Raw genomic sequence first — 10,000 nt, 5'->3', positions numbered from 1 at the left:
GACCCAAGGCCTGTGCTGAGCCGGCCGGCGTTGTAGATCCCGGAGACGGCCGGAGTGGGTTGAGAATCCCTCCGTCGCTGAATCCTTAACAATATATACACATATACATATACATATATATTGTTGTGGTTACCAAATTCGCAAACCACCATTCAGGTCCCTTAGGTGAGATATCTCGGTAAGTATATGTGTAGTTAGGCCCAAACCCGTGGTCTAGAGGGAATAAATGTCATTTATGCGTGCTGCGACTCTTCATGATAGCCGTTTTTCTTTTGCTATCTTTATTTTGGACCGACCGCCATTATTACCGCCGCCAACCACGTCTCAACAGTCATCACAACATCAACCACCCACCACAACGCCGCTTCACCACAACAGCCACGACCTTTACCGTCACACCTCGCAACCGTCGCATCGCCACCGTTCTTGCGCCGCTTGTGGGTACCGGTATTGGACTCGTGCAGGGCGCGCGCCGAACAGCGTGTACAAAACCACGGACTTTCCACAGAAAAACAGATCAAAAACGACTCACGCCCACTTTTGTTCCATCCAATCGGTGAGCGAGGGGCGATTTGGCCCCGCCTCCAGGGCGTTGGAGGGCGGTCGCTATATGCAAATTCATGGATCAAAAAGCATTCACGCCCACTTTTTCTCGGGCCAATGGGGAGCGAGGTGAAAGGTCGAAGGCAGGGGGTCAAAGGCGAAGCCACGGGGCTTATATAAGCGACCGCGTTCGTCAGTCGAGTCAAGTGGAAGTTGAGAGGAGTTCAGTTCGCAGGAGGAAGAGTTGAGTTGGAAGCGGAGGAAGAGTAGAGTGCAGTTGGGAGTTCGCGGAGTCGGAGTGAAGAGGACGGAGCTGTGGAGAGGCGGCGGCGGCGAAGTCAGACGAGGGGGTGCTCGCGTCGGTGCCGGGAGCTGCACACCAGAGAGGCCAGCAACGCGACCGAGGTGGAGGAGGAGACGCTCGCCGCGGGACCCGAGACAGGGTTATATCCTCCTTTCCCCGAGCATCAGCAACCCCCTCCTGTTTCCCCCTGCGCTGAGATAGTGCGACAAAAGGGGGCCCCCTTCCCACCCCCTACCAGACACTGTCCGCGAGGCCCGCGGAGTTGAGGCACCACCGCCGCTCCGCGTCTCATCACCAGACGGGTAGGCCCGACACGGTCTCGGCCCCAGGCCCGCCTACCCCCTCATCCTGGAGGGTGGTTCTCTTTTCTTTTGCTTTGGGAATGTGTGTTGTCGGCGCCGTCTGTGAAGTAAAATTGTATAAGTGTTGCCGTGTGCTCGCGTAATCGGTATTAGATCTGCATTGTCGCATTTGCTTTTTGTCTTCTTCTTTTCTATGTGCTTTTGGTGGAATTGTATATGTGTGCTTTCCGTTCATCGCGAATAAATGTGCTTTATGTTGAACTGTTTTCCCGCTTCGCTTCGTCATTTCTTTCATTGAATCCTCATCTTGCATCACGTAAAGGGTTGGTAGTGGGCTGAATACGCCCGATAATTAATCGAACCTTCGAGGTCGACGAATAACACCGCTCGGTTATCCCGATAGTACGGAACGGGTCGCTTAAGTGGCCCGTGTCCGAAGTCGACCTGCGGTGAGGTGCGATCGCCCGGTCTACCCTCCGTGTGGGTACTTAGGTAGGTCGAATTTGGCGAGCAACCCTATCCCATGCGGGGGCCGATTGGCTCGATCGCGGTGAGACCGAAAGGTCCACCCGTGACTGGTTCCCGGCGTTAGTCCGAGAGGGTCACGACTGGATTGTCCGTCCGGTGGGCGACGTGCCGCGATTCGAGTTACATGGCCGTCAGCACGCCGGCGGGCGCGAATCCGTAACAATATATACATATACTATAGCCTGGTGTTGGCGCAGTGGTTAGGGCAGCGGCTTGGGATCCAAAAGGTCCTGAGTTCAAACCCCGTTGGGCCACTGAATTAATACACCAGGGGGTTGACTCAGCCTGTCATCCTTCCGAGGTCGGCAAAATGAGTACCAGTATACTGGGCCGGTGTATACCCCGGTTAAAAATAGGTGTACCATATCCCTGTGTTGTAAGAGGCGACCAGGGTTGTGTCAGGAAGGGCATCCGGCGTAAAACGTGTGCCAAATCACTATCCGGATCATACGGATGATCCGCTGTGGCGACCCCTAACGGGAGCAACCGAAAGAAGAAGAAGAAGAAGAAGAAGATGTACATATACTGTTACAAATTTGGAAGCCTTTCACACCCAGACAGTCAGCGATCCCCGTAGTTCAGTTCTTTCGATAAGTATGTGTTTATAGTTAGAATCCCTCGCTTATGAATAATGGGAATTTTGTGTGTGCGCTACGAGTTATTTATTCGTCAGGGTTTTTTTTTTACAACAACAACAGTGGCACCGTCGCCTTGCTCCACCGATGCCATAACGCATGTGTTTTTGGCTGCGGACCTGGGTGGGACTCCTCGCTCCAGAGACGACTCCGCCCACAAGGGCAAGGGCGCGCCCTTCGTCCAATCAGGAGGCTCATCGCCTCAGCCGCAACTCCGCCCCAGAAAGGCAGAGTTTTTTCCCCCTGTCCAATCAGGTGGGGATGGACATCACCCAACGAAACCCTGTCCAATCATGGCAAAGATTACCACAGAAGACCGATCACCCCACCCCACGCGAGAGAGAGGAGAGTGATCGGCGCGTTCTGTCTGGGTTGGCTGGGTCTGCCTCGCCTGGTGTCGTCTGATCCGTCTGGAAGCTTTTTCGGCCTTGATCGCCTGTCGCCTCGTCGTCTCTCGCCTCGTCCGCCTTCGTGCTGGCTGGCGTCCGTCGCTCTGTCCCTCGTCCCTGGTGCTTGGTGCTGCGTTGAGACGGTAGGTTCGAGTCCTGCCGAACCAGCTCGACCAGACCGCACGAGGCGGACAGGTGCAAGTGCAGACTCTTGCCCTCAGCTCGCCTTCCCTCCCGAGCTGAAGGGCCAAATAAAGGCCGCGGCCACCATTTATTTTGGGTGTGTGTGCGTGTGTGTCTGTGGGCCCAGTCTATAAGTAACAATTGTTTAAGTGCCTTGTACATTACTTGCATTCCTTCTTCATAGTCGGTTTAACTCTGCTCATTTTGTGCTCTCCTGCACCATTATAAATAAACCCCCCAATTGTTCAATGTACCAGCTCGTTGTTGTGCTTTCCATTATTGACCCAGCATGGTTCGTGCTTGAGAACCAGTAAGCCGATTGGGCTGTAAGTTGTCGTTTGGACCGACGGGCTTTGGTAATTCCGCTTGGTTACACTGGACCGAGGTCGCTAGAGCGACCCAGTTCGACAGAGTCCGTTGAGGGTGTGACTTCCCTGGTAATTTGACGACGTGGGTGCTTAGGTATATTGAAATTTGACTATTAACCCTACCCCACGCCATCAGAGAATTGGCGAGCACGTTCCTAATGTGACCCGTGACCTTCGGAGTTGTCCAAAGGTTACGACCTGCTATTCCGGGTGTTCGGTGGGAGACGGCTCTACTGCTTCACCTGGCGGCCGTTTCTCGCCACCGACCCCCGTCCCACAACAGTTTGGTGATCAGGAGTGTGATTCGGCCCCCTCCGCCTCCACGAAATTAATGGGATTCGGATCAGGGGTGTGAGGAGCAAACCCCCCCCCCCCAAATTACAAGTGTTGAAATTTATTCTCAATACGCACCATGGCGAGCCAAGACGAGCTGGCTCAGGTGGGTTCGAGTATAATGGTCGAAGAACCAGTGGTTCAGGTTGACCCCATGCAGGAAGACAGTCCCCCACAACCAAACCCAGAAGTAGTTTTTGGAGTGGCTGGGGTGGTGCATGAGCGCCCCCCCCCCCACGTGCAATTTCCCCCACGAACCAGATGATGGAAATAATGAGAATTGATGCAAGATGTATGAACAACAAATGACACAATGGATGTGAATGAGCGCAAAATGGATGAGATGAAGGGGAATATGGAAAGCCGCATTGATGCGAACACGCAGGCACTGAGGGATGATATGCAAACACCGAGGGGAGATATGCGAACACAGCGAGGGGAAATGCAGAGCATGGGGTTAAATCTGCAGGAGAGTATGAAGGAAGTGGAAGGCATAATGGCGGCACCACATGGCGGAACGACCGAACCGAGGGGGAGTGCGGAATGTGTTCGGTCCGCGATGGAGACGGGTGAGGTCGGGATGACGAGCGACGCCACGATAATTGATGGGGAGACTGAAACTAATAAACACGAGGAGACGACGGAAAAATTTTCAGAGACACGGGGGATAGAAGAGATAGAGGGTGAATTGTATGAGACTAAAGGGGAGCACACACACACACACACGTAGGATTAGGAGGGGACAATGAGGTCGAGCTGGTGGAATGCATCGGGACCCAGTTCGAGCATCAGGACAACCTCCCTCAGGAACAGAGGGAGATGGTAAACTCCCCCGAAGCGAGCTGGGACCAGGTACGGCTGGCGGAACTGCGCGAGGTTAAGCGGGTGAATGATACGAACGGGTCCATGCAGAGTTGGGGGGGGGGGGGTAAGAAACCCCGGGACCCCTTGAGTTAACACGAATCCCCGATGTGATTGTCCGGCAGTGCGTGTCGAGGTGTGCGAATGGCATGCTTGAGTGCATGCGAGAAATTGAAACATGGACCGACCCAGACGGGAGACGGTCGTGTGACGGACGGGTGTGGCGAGCCTTCTGCGCCGAACGGAGTAACTATTTTGGTAACCGCGCCGGCTTCGCACGATGTAGCGTGCGAGGTCCGTCCAGCGCTTTACGAGCGGCGCTCACGCGCACCTCTACGTGGAGGGAATCCCACCCAAGGGAACCCGGGGTCAGTGTAATGTTAGTTAGTGGGTTAGTTAAATTTACCAAAAGAAGGTCGTTTTGTTGTTGGTGTTGAGTGAAGGCTCGAAACCTTTTTGAAGGGTGCAGTAGTCCATTCTCTATCGAGTGCAGCCTATGGCTGCTGGTTGCATCATTGGTTGGGATGCAGCTATGCCGCTGATGCAGTGTCCCCCTTATCAGTACACTGGTGCTCATTTTGCCGACCTCAGAAGGATGACAGGCTGAGTCAACCTCCTGGTGTATTTTTAATTCAGTGGCCAACGGGGCTTGAACTCAGGACCCTGGGATCCCAAGCCGCTACCCTAACCACCAAGCCAACAATAGGCTAGGAGTCCATTGACCGGCTGGGAGCGTGGCTGTGGAAAGGTGAGTACTGAGTAGAGGGCCCCCCGGGCACCCGAGAAGTCAGCCAGAGTAGGCCATGGGTCCAAGGGACCGAGTCGTGTTATGGGCACGGGTGACCCTCGGAAAGTGACCCGGAGTGCCACGTGGGCATATGTGGGGGGGTAGCCGGGAAGGATACTCCCCGCGTTCATACGGAGTAGGTAGGTTCGGAGACAACCTCAGCTGCCCGGGGGTGCCGTAGTTAGAATTCGGCAGGAGGGAATCCCTGCCACTTGAGCCACGAAATTGTGGAAGGGCACGAGAGAAAATTTGAGGGTCAGGCCCAAATTGATAATGGACACCAACACAGGCGACGGGAATCATGGTTTCTAGAACCAATAGTTTAAAGAGACAGGCGTGTTGAAAAGCCCCGGGGATATTTTATCGTTTAATAAATGCAAGGATAGATAGGAAATGTACTCCTTCGCACCATCCATCCCTTCGCTCTCTGTAGGCCGCTGGACTCATGGTGGGAAGATTGCTGAACTCTGTGGAGGTTATTCTGAGACTCCATTGGGCCTCGAGACAGGTTCACTTGTCTCTTCCTTTGTCCCCTCCGAAAGGATTTTAGGGGTTGGGAGTAGGCTAGGTTGAGAGGATAGGTTAGCCGGACAAAGACAATAGAAGGGTGAGGGACACTGAGAATTATAAAAGAGAAAAAAAATAAAAAGCGGTCTAAATTTTGTTGTCTTGTTGCAAACTAAGGGAGTGGGTATGGACAAAGACAGGCAAAGGCGATAGGTTGGGGGGAGATAGTAGGGTAGGTCCGAGCCCGTTTTCGGAGCGGCCGGCACCACCGCACTCCCTGCAGGACCTCACGGACCAGACCAGAGGCCGGCCAGCTTCATATGCCGGCCTGTTGTGCTGTATTTGCTGGTCCGCATTTGCCTTGCCTCACTTGCCTGCCTTTGCCTTGATCCCATGCCTGCTTGCCCTTGTTTGCATTGCCCCCATGTCACCATCTCACCATGTGCGCCAGGACCATCTTCCGGTGTTTTGCAAAGACTGGCCTGCAGGCAGCCATACACGAGGACTGCATTTGAGCAGCCCGTGCGTTCATTTGTGTTTTGCGTCCAGCCCATCTCCATCCATTCTCCTGTGCCAGAGACTCCATTCAAGCCACAAACTGATAACTTAGTTGTGCCTTCCTACCACAGATAACAGGTCCTGGACCATGGTTCATGTAAATAGTTAAAAATGAAAATAAGTTTTGCAACCCACCTGTGTGTTTGTCTTAACACCAGCAATCTTAGTTAAGTTGTCCATGTGAGCCTGACAGTTTAGTTACGCAGCGCACTAGGTTATTTATTTTTGGGATATGTATACAAATGTCGCACTCAGGGATCCGTAGGTAAAATGTACTGGGGAAGAACCTACACCTGCATGGCACACAAAAATTCACGACTCGGGACGAGTCTGTAAAAAAAAGGGAGGGTAGTGTTACGAATTTGGAAGCCTTTCGCACATAGACAGTCAGCGATCCCCATAGTTCAGTTATTTCGATAAGTATGTGTTTATAGTTAGAATCCCTCCCTTGTGTCTAATGGGAATTTTGTGAGTGTGCTGCGAGTTATTTTTTTAGTCAGGGTTTTTTTTTACAACAGCTGCGGCACCGTCGCCTCGCTTCACCGACGCCAGAACGCACGTGTTCTTGGCTGCGGACGTGGGTGGGACCCCTCGCTCCAAAGACAACTCCGCCCACCGGGGCAGGGGCGTGCCCTTCGTCCAATCAGGAGGCTCATCGCCTCAGCTCCGACTCCGCCTCAGCAAGGCAGGGGCTTTCCCCCTGCCTAATCGGGGGGGGGGGGGCAGACATCACCCGACGAAACCCTGTCCAATCAGGGCAAAGATTACTACAGAAGACCGACCACCCCACCCTGCGCAAGAGAGAGGAGAGTGATCGGCGCGTTCTGTCTGGGTTGGCTGGGTCTGCCTCGCCTGGTGTCATCTGATCCGTCTGGAAGCTTTTTCGGCCTTGATCGCCTGTCGCCTCGTCGTCTCTCGCCTCGTCCACCTTCATGCTGGCTGGTGTCCGTCACTCTATCCCTCGTCCCTGGTGCTTGGTGCTGCATTGAGATGGTGGGTTCGAGGCCCACCAAGCCAACTCAACCAGACCACACGAGGCGGACAGGTGCAAGTGCAGATTCTTGCCCTCAGCTCACCTTCCCTCCCAAACTCAAAGGCCGCGGCCACCATTTCGTGTGTGTGTGTGTGTGTGTGTGTGTGTGTGTGTGTGTGTGTGTGTGTGTGTGTGTGTGTGTGTGTGTGTGTGTGTGTGTGTGTGTGGACCCAGTCTGAAAGTAACAATTGTTGAAGTGCCTTGTACATTACTTGCATTCCTTCTTGATAGTCAGTTTAACTCTGCTCTTTTTGTGCTCCACTGCACCATTATAAATAATCCCCCAATTGTTGAATGTACCAGCTCGTTGTTTTGCTTTCTATTATTTACCCAGCACGGTTCGTGCTTGAGAACCAGTAAGCCGATTGGGCTGTAAGTTGTCGTTTGGACCGACGGACTTTGGTAATTCTGCTCGGTTACACCGGATTGAGGTCGCGAGAGTGACCCGGTTCGACAGAATCCATTGAGGGTGTGACTTACCCGGTAATTTGATGACGTGAGGACTTAGGTATATTGAAATTTGGCTCTTAACCCTACCCCACGCCATCAGAGAATTGGCAAGCACGGTCCTTAAGTGACTCGTGACCTTCGGAGTTGTCCGAAGGTTACGACCTGCAATGCCGGGTGTTCGGTGGGAGACGGCTCCACTGCTCCACCTGGCGGCCGTTCCTCGCTACCGACCCCCAACAATATAGTGTTGCGGTTGAGGAAATTCGCAAACCACCATTCAGGTCCCGTAGGTGAGATATCTCTGCAAGTACATGTGTAGTTAGCCCCAAACCCGTTGTTTAGAGGGAATAAATGTGATTCATTCGGGCTGCGACGCTTTGAGATAGTCGTTTTTCTGTTCTATCTTTATTTTGAACCAACCACGTCTCAACCGCCATCACATAACAACCACCAACCGCAACGCCGCTTCACAACAACAACAACGCCAACAGCCACGACCTTTACCTTCACAACTCGCTCCCGCAAACATCGCATCACCGCCATTCCAAACGTCGCCATGGCCATAAACCACCACAATAAACCCTCCACCACCTTCACCTCTCCTCCTTCTGCGGCCATTCCCACACCGCTTGTGGGCACCGAGCGTCAGGCTGTCCTGGCCTCTTGCGGGACGCGCGCCGAGCCGCGGGTGCAAAGTGCGGCCTTTCCGAGGAGAATTCGGATCAGGAATGATACACGCCCACTTCTGATCCGTCCAATCAGCAAGCACGGGGCGGTTTGGCCCCGCCTCCAGGCGCGTCGGTGTAGAATCGAGATATGCAAATTCGAGGATCAGGGGAGACTCGCCCCTTTTTCTCCGTCCAATGGGCGAGCGTGGCTCCACCCCCGGGCTCGTTCTGATCCAGAAATTTGCATATGGGTTCTCCTGCCGGACTATAAAGCGCCGAGAGCGGGGCGAATTTAGTCAGTTTGGGAAGAAGTCAGTTTCGGAAGAGTCAGTCTGGAGAGGTCGGAGAGCCGAGTGGAGCTCGCAGTCTGTCGGGGTTCGGAGTCTGTCGGGGAGCTGCAGAGAGGGGAAGCCTGGAGCTTGGAGCGCGGTCGAGTCGGGTTGGAGCACGGAGTGAGTCGGGAGGCGAGGGCGTACAGGTGGTTTGCTGCAGTCGGCTGAGGAGAATTGCGGAGGAGACCGGGTAGCTCGGGTTCGAGGCAAGGAAGATAGCGGTCGGCGACGAGCTCGCAGTGGAGTCGCTCGTCGCGGGACCCAAGCAAGCCAGCTATCCTCTTTCCTCAGAGCATCAACAATTCCCCCTTTCCCCCTCCCCCGCGCTGAGATAGTGCGAAAAGGGGGGGCCCCGTTCCCACCACCCCAAGCAGTGCCAACCACCCGCGAAGGAGCGCGGAGTCGGGGCACCGCCATGCCGCCACACTTGCGGCTCATCTCAAAGACACGGGTAGGATCCACCCGGTCTCGCGGCCCACAGGCCCCGTCTGCCCCCTTGTCTTTGAGGGTGGCCCTTTTCTTTTGCTTTTGAGTAAATGTGTTGTTGGCGCCGTCTATAAAGTAAAACTGTGTACGTGTTGCCGTGTGCTCTGCACACGGTAGTAGATCTGCATTGTTGTGTTTCTTTTGTAGCATTTGATATATGTGCATAATTGTTGTAATTGTATATGTGTGCTCTCCGTGTGCCGCGGAATAAATGTGCATTATGTTGAACTGTTTTTCCCGTTTCGCTTCATCTTTTCTTTAATTGAATCTCCATCTTGCTTCACGTAAAGGGTTGGTAGTGGGCTTAATACGTCCGATAATTAATCGGAACCGTCGAGGCCGACGATAACACTGCTCGGTTATCCCGCTAGTACGGAACGGGTCGCTTAAGTGGCCCGTGTCCGGAGTCGACCTGCGGCGAGGTGCGATCGCCCGGTCTACCCTCCGCGTGGGTACTTAGGTAGGTCGAATTTGGCGAACAACCCTATCCCACGCGGGGGGCCGATTGGCACGATCGTGGTGAGGCCGAAAGGCCCACCCGTGACTAGCTCCCGGCGTTAGTCCGAGAGGGTCACGACAGAATTGTCCGTCCGGTGGGCGACGTGCCGCGATTCGAGTTACGTGGCCGTTCGCACACCGGCGGGCGCGAATTCGCAACAATATATACACATTTATATATATATATATATATATATATATATATATATATATATATATATATATATATATATGG

Source organism: Eptatretus burgeri, chromosome 15 (assembly GCF_056783735.1).
Source record: "Eptatretus burgeri isolate ZD-2024b chromosome 15, Ebu_testis_v1, whole genome shotgun sequence".
Classification (NCBI taxonomy): domain Eukaryota; kingdom Metazoa; phylum Chordata; class Myxini; order Myxiniformes; family Myxinidae; genus Eptatretus; species Eptatretus burgeri.
Note: the sequence above shows the minus strand (reverse complement) of the source record.